This window comes from Panulirus ornatus, chromosome 35 (genome assembly GCF_036320965.1).
Source record: "Panulirus ornatus isolate Po-2019 chromosome 35, ASM3632096v1, whole genome shotgun sequence".
NCBI classification, from domain to species: domain Eukaryota; kingdom Metazoa; phylum Arthropoda; class Malacostraca; order Decapoda; family Palinuridae; genus Panulirus; species Panulirus ornatus.
Genome location: NC_092258.1, coordinates 11,109,367 through 11,124,945, shown reverse-complemented (window position 1 = coordinate 11,124,945; position 15,579 = coordinate 11,109,367). Strand labels below are relative to the sequence as shown.

The window sequence follows — 15,579 nt, the reverse complement described above, 5'->3', positions numbered from 1 at the left end:
TGTAACAAAAAAAAAAAACACGACAGTCTGGATCAGCAACACCTCCTCGTCTTACTGGTGAACAGAGACGGTGTGGCCCTGGGTGGAAAGAAGGCTCCTTGACTCCCTCTTGATTCAGGCAAATGAGGACGAGAGAGCAGCCGGTTTTCTATTTCACCGCCTCAGTATAGCTGTGTCCAGTGTGGGAATGCAAGTTGGATCGACAGCTCGAGTCCCTCCCCCAGAGGAACTTGCGAAGCTTATGTTATATATACAGTGGCTCTACTCTGGGGCTCTGATCGAACCCCATGCAATGCCCAGAAATATTATGGTGATTGTGTTCGCTTGTGTCATAACCGTGGGCAGAGAAAAGACCGTCATGGCACTGCCCACAAACATTTCTCTGTGGAAATAATAATACTTGCTCTACGGTTTTCATTCGTTCTTAAGTTTAGTTCAGAAATCCACGATATTTTTTTCATAGATTTTGGTGGGCAAATTTACGACGCCTGCACGACTGCTGGAAATGCCAGTGACGGTACATACGAAAATAAATGTTACGCGAAAGAAACCTTTTCAGTTACGTAAAACAAAGAAAAAAAAGAAAACGAATGAATTTGAGATTTAGTAATATATGAGGATTAAATCCTGGATGAAGATATTAACTCAGATATTATCTGAGGATAATTCTGGATAAAGATATTAACTTTGACATTATCTGAGGATTAAATCCTGGTTAAAGACATTCACTTTGATGAAGATGTCTTACGGGGAAAATGTGATATCCCCTTACATCACCCAGTGTGTCGTCTACAAGGCTGCGACCAACACTTACATCACCCAGTGTGTCGTCTACAAGGCTGCGACCAACACTTACATCACCCAGTGTGTCGTCTACAAGGCTGCGACCAACACTTACATCACCCAGTGTGTCGTCTGCAAGGCTGCGACCAACACTTACATCACCCAGTGTGTCGTCTACAAGGCTGCGACCAACACTTACATCACCCAGTGTGTCGTCTACAAGGCTGCGACCAACACTTACATCACCCAGTGTGTCGTCTGCAAGGCTGCGACCAACACTTACATCACCCAGTGTGTCGTCTGCAAGGCTGCGACCAACACGTAACTCAAGAAAGAGAAGAATTGCATCGTACTTTTTAAGATATTAACTTGTGAAGGTGTCGTAACTTGGACGACTCGCTTGTAGGAACGACTTCCAACTTGTCAAGGGATAATTACAACACACGTTTACCACTTGTCAGGGATGATTACAACAGAGATTGCAATTTGTCAAGGGATGATTTCAACACAACTTTAAACCTTGTCAGGGATGATTACAACACCGTTATGTTTACAACTTGTAAGGGGATAATTACAACACAAATTTACAACCTGGGGATAATTACAATTCAGTTAAATTTACAACTTGTCAGGGATAATTACGACACAGTTTTACAACTTGTTAGGGACAATTACAACACAGTTATGATCACTTGGATACCATCATGAGTACAACTTACGTCATACGTTACCTGTGGCAACTCTGACGTCTGTTTAGGTTGGAAAAGAATACCGTAATATCTTTCCATGGGCATTGATGAACACAAGAGAGGAACATCCCTTTAGGAAACATAATTGGTCAAACTATTATGGTAAATATTTTCTTTTTAGAATAAAGATGATTTTTCTTTTTTGGAGGTGAATTTTAGACTTATGTACTTGACCTGCGGTTTTGTATATTTTTGGAAACTGTATAGTTATGGCAGGAAAATTGTGACGGAGATAAAGTTCTGAAGCCTAGCCGATATGAAATTGCTTCATGCATTTTACAGTAGTTTACCCTTAACCATTTTCTTTGGTAAGAGAATTCAGATTTACGTTACATGAGCGGAAAATGGAAACAGCTCGCGATTATCAAGTTTCACTTTTATATGTATATATATATATTTCATGCATATTCGCCATTTCCCGTGTTAGCGATGTAGCGTTAAGAACAGAGGACTGAGCCTTAGATGGAATATCCTCACTTGGCCCCCTTCTCTGTTCCTTCTTTTGGAAAATTGAAAATGGGAAGGAAGGATTTCCAGCGCCCCGCTTCCTCCCCTTTTAGTCGCCTTCTATGACTCGCATGCGAAGCGTCTGGGGTAAACCATGGAAAGGTCTGTGGGGCCTGGATGTGGATAGGGAGCTGTGGTTTCGGTGCATTACACATGACAGCTAGAGACTGAGTGTGAACGAATGTGGCCTTTTTTTTTGTCTGTTTTCCTGGCGCTACCTCGCTGAAGAGGGGGGTAAGGATGCTGTTCCCTATGTGGCGGGGTAGCGACATTAATGGATGAAAGCAAGCAAGTAGGGATATGTACATGTGTGTATATGTATATGTACATTCATAAGTATCTCAAGACCAATTTCCAGGAAAGAGTCCTGGTGTCACTCAGTACGTTTCTGAAAGGCGCCTGCAACCCAGGGATGCGCTACATCCATTCGCAGATACAGTTATACTCCTCTGTTCTTTGACGAGACTGCACGTCCAGTGACACAGCCTCGCCAAAGGTAACTTTACTCACGCAGTAATCTTGAGTAGGTGGAGTCCGGTAACACCTCTCCACACCCACACACACACACACACACACACACACACACACACATATATATATATATATATATATATATATATATATATATATATATATATATATATATATATATTTATATTATTAGCGTTGACTGATATAAGCTGATATGTATAGACCACCTCCATGGAATGTCTCTCTCTGTCTCTCTCTCTCTGAGATTTCGACGTCTCGAACTTCAAATGATTATTAAAGGCCTGGGGGGAGGTTAATGTTCTCCCATCCCCCCGCAACATTGCCGCTTGTTTTCGAAAGAAAAATGAACCACCGACTTGTAACACAACCCAGAAATACACATCGATACATCTCCTGATGGATTATGGGAAATGTATTAATAAAGATCATTTGGTAAACTCACCGATACATATCATTTGGTAAACTCAACGATATATATCATTGGGTAAACACAACTACTTATATATATATTTTTTTTTCCAGTATGGTTACGTCATACAAAAATGCCGAATAAGGGTAAACCTTTGAGCCGAAATGAAATCGCCAGAAACTAACGTACAAAACTGAAATTCGGGAGGAGTTGGGAATACTGGGACATGTTCGTAATGTCGTGCGGCGCATGTATGTGTAGGCTGGCAGGAGTGATGTCGTATTTGGAGACTTGAAAAACACGTTCAATAAGGCTCCATAACAGAGGCTGTTGATTATGATTTTCGACCAGGGAGGTACTCTCGTCTGGGCTGATAGTGTTACTGGTACTGAGAGAGTGTGTGCAGTGGTCGAGCGTGTTGTGGGAAAACTGATCGTACCGGTCGGGAACTCGCGTTGGGTGTTTGATTATTGCACAGGAGGGAAAGAGAATGGGACTCGGATCCACTGGGATCATCCTGGGTGGAGCCCAACCAGTCCCTTAAGTCCCTTGCATGGAGGGTTTCATCATGGGGTGTGTGTGAAGAGGGTAATGTCTCATGGCAGGATGTCTGATAGTCCAAGAGCTATACATATTTAGAGGATATAGTCATTGAGGTTGCAGAGACATTTTGAGCCAGAGTTTGGAGACTCATGACCCACGAAGCGAGCAGTGGGAATGTTTATATTGCAGTAGGCTCTGACGCCACACTTGCAGGGAAGGAAACGAAAGCATGAGATCAAAGTAAGGGACGTAGAAGTAATGCTCTTTCGGACAGATGGTGTGATATACTGGATGTCATGGCGTCTTTATCACTGATAATGATACGACTTAGATTATAAACAAGATGAAGTTGTCGTAGGTGTGTGTGTGTGTGTGTGTGTGTATGGACGACAGCGTTAGAATATATACTGAGGTAGTTAAATCATATGAGTTTGAGGGCTCTTAGAATGTGTTCACTAGGTGTTTGTGGTACACGTAATGAACACATTCCAAGTGTCAGTACAGAGTTGGATGATGTTCCAGTGCGGGAGGGAGCTGACATCGATGAGCGCTGGGTGTGAGAGAGCCCTAAGCTTGTTGGACGCTGATTCCAGGTACACAGACGTGAACCACTTTAAGCTTAGTATTGTTCGAGGTATTAGGACAGCACCGCTCAAGCTTCCCAGAGTAATAACCGAGGTTTTCAAAAGCGAGATGGTTTCATCCGCTGCTTAAATAAAACCCGGGAAACATATATCTACGGACCATTTCTCATGAATGACAAGCCTTTCTCTTGTGTACCGGACCCAGCAGAGCCACGAGTTTAAAACAATATCGGCTCAAAGAGATATGTTCTCAGAGGCAGGTCCTCGGAGGTATACGCTATGTTTTTCTCCAGCTTTTATTCTTTGTCTCGCTTTTTTTTTTTCTTCCTTTTAGCATCAAAACCTTTTTGCGAACAAAGAACATCAGTACCGGTTCGGGCCCTTCGCTTGTGACTCGAATGGTTTCTGAAAAAAAAAAAAAACGTATTTTCAAAGTGGGAAGGACTTAGCAGCCGGCTTCGAACACCCTCCCGGAAGATGTTGTCTTGGTTATCAAAACATCAGCGATAACACAGGTGTGTGTGTGTGTGTGTGTGTGTGTGTGTGTGTGTGGTAGTAAAGGAAGGATATTATTATACAGGGGTCTATAAAGATATGTGGTGCGTGAGAGCTGGAGATGAGGCCAGGCCTATGGAAGGCTCAAATCCTAAGGAGCTGAAGATCGCGAAGCTCCCCGGACGATGTGCTCAGATCTGAGGGACGGTGGAACGAGGGGGGTGACCTCACCTCCTCACCCGAGTCTTCCCCAACGGACAGAAGGCCATGACTGCCGCGTCCTCCCACCTCCCTGGCTTAACGACGGCATTCCTAAATCAGAACCGTTGATGATGTGGTCACAACTTTCCTCGGGCGTCGTATATCTGCAGGACTCTCATGCCTGTGGGTCTTTCATTACCAAGCGGGGACTGAATAATGGGTCTCATCCTGTGTCGGTTGCCTCCCCACACACACACACACGCACCCGCGATGGACATCTCACACGGACGCTGAGTCTGGCTTTTGTGACTGCGTCGTCGCCATCTCTCGTCAAAGTGATGATGGAATTCGACGGTGAGTGGCTCCCGATGCAGGGTACCTGGTGGGACCAGCTGGATGCGGTGTGTGTGTGTGCGATGTGTCTACGTTGGTACACGACTGGATATACGTGCACCAAGCGCTTCAGCTGCTGTGTCCACTTTGCCACACTTGGTGGTGAGGGAGCAGCCTCGACAATCGTCCTTGCTCATTGCCACACTTCTCATGGTCGTGTCTCTGGTCCGACTGATTTGTATATGCTTTAAATGGATAAGCAGAAGTCATGCCTAATCTCAGTATTTGTATTCTGTAAGTTACCTAAAAAAGTGCGTGCAAATGACACAGACTTAATATGATAACATTTCTCTGTGTACAGCGACGTAACGTAAAAAGAAAAAGGGGTAAGCTACGTGGTCTAGCTCATTTGATGATATATATATATATATATATATATATATATATATATATATATATATATATATATGGTAGCGGGGGGCTGGAAATCCTCCCCTCTCGTTTTTTTTTTTTTTTTTTTTTTTTTTTCCAAAAGAAGGAACAGAGGGGGCCAGGTGAGGATATTCCAAAAAAGGCCCAGTCCTCTGTTCTTAACGCTACCTCGCTAACGCGGGAAATGGCGAATAGTTTGAAAAAAAAAAAAAAAAAAAATATATATATATATATATATATATATATATATATATATATATATATATATATATATATATATATATATATATATAGAGAGAGAGAGAGAGAGAGAGAGAGAGAGAGAGAGAGATAGATAGATAGATAGATAGATAGATAGATACAACGAAGAGACGTAGCTAGGACGTCTATGTTATGTTTACCAAATGGCGTCCTAGCTACGTCTCTTCGTTGTATATCAACTGACTGTTATATTTCTCTCGTGTCTCTCTCCTGATGATGTGATTATTACACGAAAGTGCACTTGGGAACTTATGGTGTTTCATTTTCCCCGTGAACTCCTAGGAATATACTTGATCACGCGCAAAATTGTGATCCTTTCCAATATATATATATATGTATATATATAAATATATATATATATATATATATATATATATATATATATATATATATATATATATATATGCGTGTCTGGACGTGTGTATGTACATGTGTATGGGGGGGGGGGTTGGGCCATTTCTTTCGTCTGTTTCCTTGCGCTACCTCGCAAACGCGGGAGACAGCGACAAAGTATAAAAAAAAAAAAAAAAAAAAAAAAAGTATATATATATATATATATATATATATATATATATAGAGAGAGAGAGAGAGAGAGAGAGAGAGAGAGAGAGAGTAAAATGCCATCCAATTTACCATCGTATATGTAGTTTAATGGGAGCCATCTTCTCTTTAGGGCCAACTATAGAATTACCCTGGTACAATGATTAGGCCCCTTTGAAGACTCATTCATAATTCTCTTTCAACTGAGAGCAGGACTGAGCTTTGTAGTCCCTCCTCCGTCCTCAAGAATTTCTAGCCCATGGTTCTATGTGCTTCCACCGTCGAGGGGCTGCTGCGCCTCCCTCCTACTGCTGGTGTTGGCGGCGGTGGTGGTGGTGGTGAGGTCGGTCCGTTGCTGAACGTATTCAGACCACTTCACAAAGACCAAGCAGCTCCGCCGCGGGACTTCATCAAGTCACTTTTAGTCTGTGGGAGAAGAAGGACTGTTCACAGACGTGATCAGACCTCCTCGTTCAGGCACCTCGAAGACAGGAACTGTGTGTGTGTGTGTGTGTGTGTGTGTGTGTGTGTGTGTGTGTGTGTGAGCGCCATCAACAGACTGCCTACTTCACAGAACAGATTCACAGCAACCCGTTCCAGTACGCTGTTTGATCCGTGTTTCCTACGCATACTCATCTCTCTCTCCTTTTCCACTCCAGACCCGTAAAAGCCGGGAGGTGCAGTCAGGTGTTTGTACCGTGCGGGGAGGGAGGTCTGCACTCGCGTGTGTGTGTGTGGGGGGGGGGGAGTTTCCCCTCCTTCCCCCTCCTCCTCCTCCTCTTCCTCCTCCTCTTCCTCGTCTCTTATCTGACTTTATGCAGCATCTCAGACTCCCGCGTGTGATGTCTGGGTCAGTAGCTTCGTCACGTAGCTTATCCCATTCGGCCACAACTCTGATGCCGACGTAATATCCTTCTGATCTTTTCCGTGGATCCTCTTGCATATTCCCTCGCAGTGAAATCTGCTTCTCCTCTCTTTATATCCATTTTCAAAAGCGTTCACCGTCAGCTGGATTCGTAGCAACTTGAACGTTGTGAATCTAGTCGCCCTTTACTCCTTCTCTCTTCCCTGGTGGACTGGTTCATAGCCTGTAGCCTCTCGCTGTAATTAACTTCTGGTATTTCAGAGACTATTTTAGTTGCCCTCTTCTGGACCTTCTCTCTTAGATCGTTATGTACCTGTAAGTATCCGGGGCGCCTGTTGAACATGTCCATATTCGTTTCCTTAAACACAGGATTGATTCTCACCAAGAGAGAGTTTGTGTCCTTTCCCAGTTCCCTCTGACCTGTGGTCTGTGGAGTGTGTGGGGCCAGTGCTACCCCTGTAACACTGTATCTATCCAGTGTCATTCTGTTCGTTACGGTCACCTGGTTAAACTAATATGGCAATAATGAAAGCGTAAGGAAGAATGACCGATTTGAAGCAGATTTCTCAGATGAATATTGCTGAGGGACTAGATAAAAGTGAAAGTATTTTTCGTATTTCTTTTTTTATACATAATTTTCCTATTTGACGGTGAACGACACAGTAAGGACAAAACCTGCCCCGTTCATGGTTGATCAACTCTCCTCTGGTGTTTATAGATCCGTGACTATCCAAGGTAGAAAGGTTATAGGAAGAGGGAAAAGGTGGAAGAGGAAGGAGACTTCCAAAGCTTCGCTTTTCGAGGGGGAAGAAAAGGGGGTATCAATAACGGCCAATTCTCGTGTGACTGGTCTCCACACAGAAGGTAAGGGAACCATTAGCCAGACACGAGTCACGGGTCGTGATTTTATTACCAGGGGACACACGCAGGGACCTCACGGGAACAGTGGCCACAACGATACCTCTAGACCAGAGAGAGAGAGGGCAGCACCGTGGCGGCGGACAGAGAGAGAGAGAGAGAGAGAGAGAGAGAGAGAGAGAGAGAGAGAGAGAGAGAGAGAGAGAGAGAGAGAGAAGATGCCTGGAGCATGACTGAGGGACAGGGCTGTTACTTCAACTCTGGCACCTGAAGAGGTCGAGGAAGAGCGACTCCAAAAACGTGAAGACAGCTGCTCACACGAGAACTGATCGTGGCATCTCTACAAGACCCAGAGGTTATGGGAGGCAGATTTCCCACAAGGCGGGTGATGTGGGCTCTCTGTGACAGAGTCGAGGATATGGCACAGAGAAGACCAGAGTGATCAGATCGGTGTGCCACAGCCATACTGTTCCCAAAGTCTACTTTTAGTGATACTAGGGTTTTCATGAACCACAGCCATACTGTTCCCAAAGTCTACTTTTAATGTTAGGGTTTTCATGAACCACAGCCATACTGTTCCCAAAGTCTTCTTTTAGTGATACTAGGGTTTTCATGAACCACAGCCATACTGCTCCCAAAGTCTACTTTTAGTGATACTAGGGTTTTCATGAACCACAGCCATACTGTTCCCAAAGTCTACTTTTAATGATGTTACGATTTTCATGAACCACAGCCACACTGTTCCCAAAGTCTACTTTTAATGTTAGGGTTTTCATGAACCACAGCCATACTGTTCCCAAAGTCTACTTTTAGTGATACTAGGGTTTTCATGAACCTAGACCACTGATAATGAACCTCTATCTCTTACGATGAATGTTGATCGTGTCTGCCATGTCTGCAGCGGTGATGGGCTGGGACATCTGGTTATGTGGACGCCTTTATATTCATTTTGTAAACTGTGAGGACCCGTGACACCCAAGACATGTTTAGACATCTGAGATATATGACAGAAATGAGGGAGGTGGGTTAACAATAGATGACAGGTGTGAGTGAGCCAGGCCAGCATGGATATCAGGTATGAGTGAGCCAGGTCAACAATAGACACCATGTACGAGTGAGCCAGGCCAACAGTAGATATCAGGTATGAGTGAGCTAGGTCAACAATAGACACCATGTACGAGTGAGCCAGGTACCATAGATGTGCTGTGATACTTGGGATTAATCTAGAAATACGTTTTTCTAATAATGATAATAATGATGATAATTTTTCGATTTCCATCTGCTTTTGGGCCTACCAGACTCTTCTTAATTAACGTATGATAATGAAGTCATAAGGCCCTGAACCAGGCCTTCTCTTTCTTTTTTTTAACTAATAGTTACACTTGTTTTATCATTCCCTTTCCTTAGATCTAATAATACTCATTGAATAGAAGCTTTCCTTTGAGGCATTTGATCATCCATTACTTTGTGTTGATGTTGGGTCGCCTGAAAGCAATTTACTTTATTGGATGAACTGAGGAGAAACTGCTGCTGAGTTTGTCTGTGTCACCTCTGTCAGCCATGACCTCCTAACATCGTCGTCCCCTCGTCCTCCTCCTGAAATCATCCCTCCTCTCCCTCCTCATGTCATTCTTCCTCTCCCTCTTGACGTGTTCCTTTCTCCTCCTCGTCCTCCTCCTGAAATCTTCCCTCCTCTCCCTCCTCATATTATTCTTCCTCTGTCTCTTGACGTGTTTCTTTCTCCTCCTCGTCCTCCTCCAGAAATCTTCCCTCCTCTCCCTCCTCATGTCATTCTTCCTCTCCCTCTTGACGTGTTCCTTTCTCCTCCTCGTCCTCCTCCTGAAATCTTCCCTCCTATCCCTCCTCATGTCATTCTTCCTCTCCCTCTTGACGTGTTCCCTCCTCCTCCCCCTCCTGACACCGTCCCTTCTCCCCCTCCTGACACCGTCCCTTCTCTCCCTCCTGACACCGTCCCTTCTCTCCCTCCTGACACCGTCAGCCACTCTGTCAACATCACTGTATATGACTTCGTTTATCTCAGCTCCTCCAGGCAAAGCTCCTGGAAGCAGCGCATCTCAGCTCCCTCAGTCATATTTCTTTTTTTTCTGGAGCAGCTTATCTCAGTTTCCTTACTTAGATCCCCAGGGAGCAGCGGCACGTCTCAGTTCCCTCAGCCAGAGCTCTAGGGAGCAGCGTACCTCAGCTCCCTTAATCAGTGCCAATGTGAGCAGTTCCTGAAGTCGGTAGAGTTCCTGTAAGTAGCTCTCTCACCCCCAGTCAGAACTCCTGGCGACAGCTCCATCAAGTCAAGGGCTGGCTCCCAGGAGCAGCTGGTCATGTCAAGCCAGTGTTTGCTCTCAGGATCAAGGTCGCGAGTTTATTTTCCTCCGCGTGCGTCTGGCTGGGTCTGGGCCTCGGCCCTGGAGTTTGAAGAGACCTGCCTCTTCGTGTTGATTTCCCGCCCAGTGCCGAAGACGGCTTGCCGGGGTCCACGAAGCCCATTAATGCTGGCTAACGCGAAGTACATCCACTTTCTACAGGAAAGTTTGACAACTTTCCTTGTTTTTTTTTTGTGTGTGCGTGTGTGGGATAATGGCCGAATATTTTTAGTAGGAAAGTAGATTTTATTTATTCATTTTTTCCCCCAGTTTGCCGATAGAGGTGATAGCGGTTACGCCATCCTGCCTTCACATGATGGGAGTATGGTCGCCGACTGCCTTCACATGATGGGAGTATGGTCGCTGACTGCCTTCACATGATGGGAGTATTGTCGCCGACTGCCTTCACATGATAGGATTATGGTCGCTGACTGCCTTCACATGACTGTGAAGGAAGGCATCGACCACCTACCTGTCATGTGAAGGCTTGAAGGAAGGCACCAACCACATGCCCGTCAATTGAAGGCAGGCATTCACCACATGGCTGTCATGTGAAGGCAGTTGGGGGTTGATGGTCGGTGTCTGTGCGCCAGTTCTGTGCCCTGGGCCAGGTCGTCTTCCATCGACCGTGCCACAGGTTCTCACTTCTTCAGGTCTCATACCTTGCACCAGGTCATCTAACCTCTCCACACATCAGGTCTCCTCCCCAGCACCAGGTCGTCTAACATCTCCACACATCAGGTCTCCTCCCCAGCATTAGGTCGTCTAACACCTCCACACATCAGGTCTCCTCCCCAGCACCAGGTCGTCTAACATCTCACATCAGGTCTCCTCCCCAGCATTAGGTCGTCTAACACCTCCACACATCAGGTCTCCTCCCCAGCACCAGGTCGTCTAACACCTCCACACATCAGGTCTCCTCTGCACCAGGTCGTCCTCCCCTCCACACATCAGGTCTCCTCCCCAGCACCAGGTCGTCTAACACCTCCACACATCAGGTCTCCTCCCCAGCACCAGGTCGGCTGACACCACGCCCGCGCCAGGTCCCCAAGGGCCCCCGGTAGGCAGCATATCAAAGGCAGTAGACCTGTGGCCCTGAGTCGGCCTTGGGTCCGCCCTCCTGCAGCTTGTATCGACTGAGTGTGTGTGGACGGAGCAGCCAACAGCGGCCTCCTGGACCCTCCCCGTGATGGCTGGCCTACTGCCCTCGCCTTCCGGCCCCTTGGGCTCTCTCAGTGAGGGCCGGGCCACTACCGCTGCCGTCCTACAATGTTTCCCTCAGAGCTGATAAAGCTTTGTTAATACCCTGAATGACCTTCCTGAAATCATATATATATATATATATATATATATATATATATATATATATATATATATATATATATATATATATATATATATATATATATATTATCCGTGAGGTAGGGGAGAAAGAATTCTACACCCGTATTCCCTGCATGTCGTAGAAGGCGACTAAAAGGGCTGGGAGTAAGGGTCTAGAAATCCTCCTCTCCTGTTTTACTTTCCAAAAGAAGGAACAGCGAAGGGGGCCAAGTAAGGATTTTTCCCTCAAAGGCTCTTGCGAATATATATATATATGTATATATATATATATATATATATATATATATATATATATATATATATATATATATATATATATATATATGGAAAGAGGGGCAAGTATGAAGTCTGTTGTGGATGAGAGAGCTTGGGAAGTAAGTCAGTTGTTGTTCGCTGATGATACAGCGCTGGTGGCTGATTCATGTGAGAAACTGCAGGAGCTGGTGACTGAGTTTGGTAAAGTGTGTGAAAGAAGAAAGTTAAGAGTAAATGTGAATAAGAACAAGGTTATTAGGTACAGTAGGTTGAGGGTCAAGTCAATTGGGAGGTAAGTTTGAATGGAGAAAAACTGGAGGAAGTAAAGTGTTTTAGATATCTGGGAGTTGGATCTGGCAGCGGATGGAACCATGGAAGCGGAAGTGGATCATATGGTGGGGGAGGGGGCGAAAATCCTGGCAGCCTTGAAGAATGTGTGGATGTCGAGAACATTATCTCGGAAAGCAAAAATGGGTATGTTTGAAGGAATAGTGGTTCCAACAATGTTGTATGGTTGCGAGGCGTGGGCTATGGATAGAGTTGTGCGCAAGAGGATGGATGTGCTGGAAATGAGATGTTTGAGGACAATGTGTGGTGTGAGGTGGTTTGATCGAGTGAGTAACGTAAGGGTAAGAGAGATGTGTGGTAATAAAAAGAGCGTGGTTGAGAGAGCAGAAGAGGGTGTTTTGAAGTGGTTTGGGCACATGGAGAGGATGAGTGAGGAGAGATTGACCAAGAAGATATATGTGTCGGAGGTGGAGGGAACAAGAGAAGAGGGAGACCAAATTGGAGGTGGAAGGATGGAGTGAAAAGGATTTTGTGTGATCGGGGCCTGAACATGCAGGAGGGTGAAAGGAGGGCAAGGAATAGAGTGAATTGGAGCGATGTGGTATACCGGGGTTGACGTGCTGTCAGTGGATTGAATCGGGGCATGTGAAGCGTCTGGGGTAAACCATGGAAAGTTGTGTGGGGCCTGGATGTGGAAAGGGAGCTGTGGTTTCGGGCATTATTGCGTGGCAGCTAGAGGCTGAGTGTGAACGAATGGGGCCTTTGTTGTCTTTTCCTAGTGCTACCTCGCACACATGAGGGGGGAGGGGGAAGGTATTCCATGTGTGGCGAGGTGGCGATGGGAGTGAATGGGGGCAGACAGTGTGAATTGTGTGCATGGGTATATATGTATGTGTCTGTGTATGTATATATATGTGTACATTGAGATGTATAGGTATGTATATTTGCGTGTGTGGACGTGTGTGTGTATACATTGTGTATGGGGGTGGGGTGGGCCATTTCTTTCGTCTGTTTCCTTGCGCTACCTCGCAAACGCGGGAGACAGCGACAAAGCAAAATAAAAAAAAATTATATATATATATATATATATATATATATATATATATATATATATATATATATATATAATGTTAATGATTTTAAAGATATGTATTAATTATGTAACATAGATTAAATGAGAGACACTTACATACTTATTAATGTTGATGGTAAGAGAAATATTCATCAAAGGATGTATGAATGGCGTATAATTTAATGCATATTTTCTTCATTTTTTTTTTATACATATTTTAGAGAAATTTACACGTAAAAATCGCAGCCTGAATTGCTGGTCGATAAAGGCATCACTGAGGTCTCCGCCTCGCTCGAAAAATCTCGGAAAGGGAATGTAATTGACTCTTTTTTTTCATACTGTATACGGAGGGTAAGTGTGATCACGGGTGAGGAGAGGGAAGGTGAGGGGGCAAACTGTGAGGGATGGGAGTATGGGTGGGAAACCTCGGTAAGCCAGACAACCTGTTGTTGTACGGCGGGCGACGAGATGTGGTGGTGTGGTGACCCGTCCCTACCACACCATCACCACACAGTGTGGTGAGGTTCATGCCTTCACCACCACCCAGTGGTGGTGAGGTTCATGCCATCACCACCACCGTGTGGTGAGGTTCAACACTACAACCTCCACCCAGTATGGTGAGGTTCAACACCACAACCTCCACCCAGTATGGTGAGGTTGAACACCACAACCTCCACCCAGTATGGTGAGGTTCAACACCACAACCTCCACCCAGTATGGTGAGGTTCAACACCACAACCTCCACCCAGTATGGTGAGGTTCAACACCACAACCTCCACCCAGCACGGTGAGGTTCAACACCACAACCTCCACCCAGTATGGTGAGGTTCAACACCACAACCTCCACCCAGTATGGTGAGGTTCAACACCACCACCCAGTATGGTGAGAGTCACAACATTATTAGTATCAAGATACTTATACTTCAAAGTACCAAAGCATAAAGTATACAAGTGTAAGTATCAACTGTTACTTTCTCATAAAAGTGGGTGGCTGGTGAGGAGGTAGGCAGCGCAAGGCCCTCGCTCACTACGAACCTCACATTTCCTCATTATGTGATCGCTCGTTTGCCTCCCCCATTAAACTGGTTTATAAACACGAGATAAATTCGTTAACGTTAGAGGCACGAGCCATGTTTTTGATCGCTCGTTTACCTCCCCCATTAAACTGGTTTATAAACACAAGATAGATTTGTTAACGTCAGAGGTACGAGCCATGTTTTTGAGAGCGTTCAATGGACATATCCATGTAAAGCAGATGACAAAGTATCACATGTGTTTATGTTCGAAGTGTCCCACCCACCAGTCATGTTGCCGGATGTCGCAACACGCTGCAGTCGTTTGCGACACGTAACGCAACAGCGTGTCCGCTGCTGTTGCGTCGTATTACGTAAGACGTCTGTACTCACCAGTCTCGCTGCTTGTTGACGGCGGACCTTCCCCCGGAGGCAAAGCGTGCGACGTGGACCAGATCAACTTCGTTAATCACACATCTAACTCACTCTCCGTCCTCTATCCTGGGCAGTTTATATATGTAGAGTTTATCTATTTGTCTATCTTATTTATCCTCCTCGCGCCACGTTGCGATGCGGGTGTGTGGAGTGCGTCACGCTGATGACACAGTGTCGGGCTAGTGCACGGGCGGCCGCGCGCAGACGGCGGCCTCGACCCTGAGCGAGAGAACCAGGGAAGGTGTTGAGGCTCACCTCGAGCCGCCGCGCTGGACCACTGACTGTCTGGCGCGGGTCAGGGTGAGCGCCAGGTGACTCCCGCGGCCTCTGACCCGCGCGCGCCCGCGCAATACCTGGGACGCAACTGTGATGGGACGATCGGGCTGATGATCCTGCCAGCCTTGTGTTCTGAAGTCCCGTACGGCGGCGCTTCTTGCTGCACTGGCCTTCGCCGTCTCTTGCAGCGCCTCCTGTTGCTGCAAGGCGGTGGGCGTCTTGCAGCGCCTCCTGTTGCTGCACGTTAGTGGGCGTCTCCTGCAGCGCCTCCTGTTGCTTCAAGGCGGTGGGCGTCTCCTGCAGCGCCTCCTGTTGCTTCAAGGCGGTGGGCGTCTCCTGCAGCGCCTCCTGTTGCTGCAAGACGGTGGGCATCGCCGGCAGCGCCTCCTGTTGCTTCAAGGCGGTGGGCGTCTCCTGCAGCGCCTCCTGTTGCTGCAAGACGGTGGGCATCGCCGGCAGCGCCTCC

At 46.1% G+C, this 15,579-nt stretch overlaps 1 protein-coding gene across 1 annotated transcript in view; it reads right to left on the bottom strand.

The window, feature by feature from the left end:
• Positions 1–15,099, bottom strand: part of LOC139760229 (melanopsin-like) — a 109,589-nt gene extending 94,490 nt beyond the window's left edge. The window contains exon 1 of the mRNA XM_071683157.1: positions 14,796–15,099. The gene's annotated coding sequence lies outside the window, so the exon portion shown is untranslated. The remainder of the gene's footprint in view (positions 1–14,795) is intronic.
• Positions 15,100–15,579: the final 480 nt, after the last annotated feature.